The following is a 4,694-nucleotide window of genomic DNA, read 5'->3' on the forward strand; positions in this document are numbered from 1 at the left end:
GGGTGTGTAGCATAGTACTCTTCTAAAATAGCTAATTTATTTCACACACTGAGCATTTTATGCAAAAAAAGGAGTGGAAAATATGACCTCTGCCACATACAATCTGAAGTGGAGCAGTGCAGAATTCAACCACCTCAGACTTCCACCTTATTTTGTATCATATGTGTTAGATTTCTGAGCATGTGTGTTGTTTTTTTAAGGGAAAGGAAACCAAGTGTTCTGATGACTCCTGTTTCTTTTTCATAAAAATCCTTGAGATTTTTTCCTGCTTCTCTCATCATGTCTCCCCCACACTTAATTACCCCCCCAAAGCTTTTTTAAAAAAATATATATTGTTAAAATCAAACCTTTCAGTACTAGTATGTTTGCCTTTGCGATTCTCCTTGAAGAGCTTTCTGAAATGTTTTAAGAGTACCATGTCATGATCAACATTCCCTGGGAGTTCAAGGAACTCCTGCCGCTGTAAGTGATCTAGAGGGGTAAAAACAGTTATTACCCAACCCCATGGTGACACAGTAACCAGTGCCCTGCAAAATAAAACATCCACAGGTCAAGCACCCTACTGAGTGCAGGAAAGACACTCAGAAACACTCCTGTCATCTTTAGGTCTCACCTTATTAACTTGGTTTATCCTCCAGAACATCTCAACTTGTGCAGGAGTGTAGCTCTCCAGATGTTGCTGAACTACAAACTCCCTTCACACCCAGCTGTAATAAATTGTGGTTGGGGATGATGGGAGTTGTAGTTTGGCAACATCTGAAGAGCCACACATTACCTACTCCTGAGCTAAAGGATGAACTAGTACTTCTGATGGTCACGCCCAAAGATCAAACAATACCAAGCCCATATGAGGGATCAACCGTGGGGCAGTCGTATGACAGCTGCTCTTGGGACAACCCCCTTTTAATGTGTGTGAGACTGTGTATTGTTTGAACCAGACCACATATAGAAGAACAGGCTCTGCTGAAGGAGAACAAGCATGGCTTCTGCAAAGGGAAATCTTGCCTCACCATACTTTTGGAGTTCTTTGAGAGTGTCAGCAGACGTTTGGATAAAGGTGATCCAGTTAACATTGTATACTTGGACTTTCAAAAAGCTTTCAACAAAGTTCTGCATCATCAAAAACTCTTGATGGTTGGTAACTGGTTGAAGGACAGGAAAGAAGGTAGGTATAAATGGACAGTTCTCTAAATAGAGGGAAGTAAGAAGTGGGATCTCCCAGGGATCTGTATTGGGACCAGTGCTTTTAAATGTATTAATAAATGCTGTGAGGTGGCCAAATTTCAAGATGACACCAAACTATTTAGGGTAGTGAAATCCAAAATAGATTACAAAGACCTCTGAAAGGATCTCTCCAAACTGGGGGAGTGGGCAACAAAATGGCAGATGTGTTCCAATTTAAGCAAGTGTAAATTGATGCACACTGAGGCAAAAAAAAACCCCAACTTCACATATATGCTGATCAGGTCTGAGTTGTCAGTGACTGACCAGGAGAGAGATCTTGGGGTCATGGCCGACAGCTCATTGAAAGTGTCGAGTCAGTGCATGGCAGCTGTGCAAAAGGCAAATTCCGGGGATCATTAGGAAGGGGATTGAAAATAAGAAAGCTAGTATTACAATGCCCTTATACAAATCTATGGTGCAACCACATTTGGAGTATTACTTACAGCACTGGTCACCATATCTTAGAAGGACAAGATATTACAGAACTGGGAAAGGTGCAGAAGAGGGCAACCAAGATGATCAGGGGGCTAGAGCACCTCCATTACAAGGCAAGGCTACAGCACCTGGGGCTTTTAAGTTTAGAAAGAGGGATGACATGATAGAGGTCTATGTCTCGCCCTCGATCTCAGATAGCGAGGAGGAAGGGGAAGCTGACAGCCTTTCAGCCGATGCAGGGCTGCCTGAGGGGCAGAGCCCAGCTGTCAGTTCCCAAGAGACGGCTGAGGAAGGTCCGGCTGATGTTTCAGAACAAGCACAGCAGTCAGAGCAGGCACAGCAGTCTGAGGCAGCAGAGACAGTGACAAACAGACTAGAAGATGAGCTGTGCAGGCAACCCCCACTGACTCCACAGCAACGGCGTGTCACAAGGCGGAGAGCACATCTGGAAACTATCAGGAGGAGTAAACGCCTCTTGCAGAGGGCTGATAAGCTTTGAATCCCTGCCAGCTGAGAATTATCAGCTTGGACTATAAAGCATGTCAGCAGCTTTCTGTTAACTGCTGGAAGACAACATTTGTCAACCCTCATGTCGACAGCTTTCAGCCCGAGCCTGATATAAAGAACTATTCTGAGCCGTGTTTCGTTTCTGCAGCCCAGTTTGTATTGTGGACTATATTCCTGGACTTTCCTTCTGGGTGGCCAGATTGCTGACAGACTATAAAATTATGCTTGGTGTAGAGCGTGGACAGAGAAAATTTTTTCTCCCTCTTGCATAACACTAGAATTAGGAGTCATCCCACGAAATTGATCGTCAAAAATTTAGGACAATTTCTTCTCCTAAACTTCCAACAAAAGGAAGTAGTTTTCCACACAATGCATCTTTAACCTATGTAATTCTCTACCAGAAGATATGGTGACAGCCATCAGCCTGAATGGCTTTAAGAAGGGCTTAGATAAATTCATGGAGGACAAGTCTATCAATGGATACTAGTCTGAGGACAATGGTGGGGGCACACCAGGGCAGGGCCAGTGCCAGTTCTGTCACACGCCCCTTCCCCTTCCCAGGGCTGTAAGGACTACTTTTCAACTGCAGGCTTAACAGCGAGGGAGCAAGGAGATTCCGTCTCGCTGCCCTTGCTGCCAAACCTGCAGTTTAACAGTTGTCCTTGAAGCAATATGAGAGGGCTGCAGGGTGGCCAGAAGCAGTCAGCAGGTGATGCCCAAACAGTGAGGGACAAAGTGGGATGCCAGCACCTACTATCGCATCGCAAAGGTGCCACCTGGAGCTGTTGTCTCACCTTGCCTCACTGGTGAGCCGCCACTGCTGCACGCCCTTCCCTCCCTGTCCTCTGTTGTCTCTTTTGTGTCTTTTTAAGATTGTTGTGTCTTTTTTAGATTGTGGCTCTTCAGAACATGATCTTCCTTCTGGTGCTCTATTAATAAAACAACAAAAAAATTTAGGAGTTTTATTGATTTAAATGTAGTGCTGCTTTCCACCGTAAATGCCACCTTTTGAGGCAAGGGAAGAGTGGTTCAATAATGGTTATACTTAAGTAACAAATAAATAAAATCACAATGCATTATTTCCCCCTATTTGGTCACAGCACGCTTCGTTTAAGCCAATTAACCCAATTATTTTATTTCTGTTCTGCCTGTTGGTTTCTGTTTGCTATGCTTTAGCGTTTAAAACCGGGCCACTGCAAACCGCTTCTCTCTTCATATCCCAATGTGGCTCTCACAAGCAGAAACCAGCTGCTGTTTTTCTAACCTTTCCTTGAAAACCAGAGGCTGGCATTGTCTATGTGAAGAGGTTCTCAGCCATCATACTCATAAGGAGAAGCATAATGTGTGAACATGGTGACCATGGGTATCACTGAGAGGGCTTCCAGTAGTTGCAGTGACCTTTCCCCCACCCCACTGACTCTGTCTGTGTTCCAGTGGTTCATTCCACTGCTTGTCTCTGTCTTCTAGGACTTCATCCATTCTCCAGGCGTTCTGGAGAGACACTTATTACAGATGGTGGTTTCAACCCTACAAATGTCCACATCTGAGATCGCATCTGGAAGTTCCTTCAATACCTGAAATGTAATTCATCTGGGCCTGGAGACTAAAGGAAAGAGAGACAGTGTGGTATAGTGTTGGACTAAGACCGCGGAGACCCAAGTTCAAATCCCCATGCAGCCAGGACACTCACTGGGTGACTCTAGGCCAGTTACTTCTCTCTCAGCCTAACCTACCTCACAGGTTTGTTGTGAGGAGAAACATAACCATGTACACTGCTCTGGCCTCCTTGGAAAAAGAGCGGGATATAAATGTAATAAAAATAATAAAACTAACACTGATTTAAGGCAATTAGATGTCCTCTTACCTTCTCTGTATCTACCCTGATGTGCATTTCCCTCCTTTCTTCAAAGGCTGGACCACATTTGCCTTGTGGGAGAAGAAAGATGCAAAATCGGTGTTAAGTAGCTTTGCCTTCAGTTCTCCTGTTACTCTTGACCATCTCGCTGTTTTCTCCAAGCAACAGACCTACCACTTTCACCATCCTCTTGTTTTGGACAGATCCATGAAGCCCCTTTTTGTGGTTTTTGGCATCCCTCACAAGCCGCAGCTCATTCTGAACCTCCGCTTTCCTGACCCCATTCCTACAGGTTTGGGGCACATTCATTCAATCATTCCATTTATATACCACCCATCCAAAAATGGCTCAGGGCAGTTCACAATCAAAAATAAAACCATTAAAAATATTAATATAGCACTCATTTTTAAAAAAAACCAAAAACACCATTACAATCACTTAAATGTTATTAAAAGCCAAGCTGAAGAAAGTGTTTCCTTTCTTTGAAAATTTGATAATCTCACTAAGGAAAGTATGATTGATGTCTTCTGCTTGGCCAGGTGGTCTATAGTAAACTCCCAGCATGGTATCGCTTTTAGTCCTCTTTTGTTTTTATTCCTTTTATTTTTACCAAGACATTATCAACTGGGCTCCCATGCTCAAATTCATGGGTTGCTGTGAAAGTGTATACATT

The 4,694-nt window shown here is 43.8% G+C and overlaps 1 long non-coding RNA gene across 1 annotated transcript; it reads right to left on the minus strand.

The window, feature by feature from the left end:
- Nucleotides 1-316: 316 nt before the first annotated feature.
- Nucleotides 317-4,429, minus strand: LOC128349258 (uncharacterized). The gene is made up of 3 exons (XR_008318671.1): nucleotides 4,031-4,429; nucleotides 2,961-3,095; nucleotides 317-471 (listed from the first exon to the last, which is right to left on the minus strand). It is a non-coding gene; the product is annotated as an uncharacterized LOC128349258 (long non-coding RNA).
- Nucleotides 4,430-4,694: the final 265 nt, after the last annotated feature.

Source organism: Hemicordylus capensis, chromosome 3 (genome assembly GCF_027244095.1).
Source record: "Hemicordylus capensis ecotype Gifberg chromosome 3, rHemCap1.1.pri, whole genome shotgun sequence".
NCBI lineage: Eukaryota > Metazoa > Chordata > Lepidosauria > Squamata > Cordylidae > Hemicordylus > Hemicordylus capensis.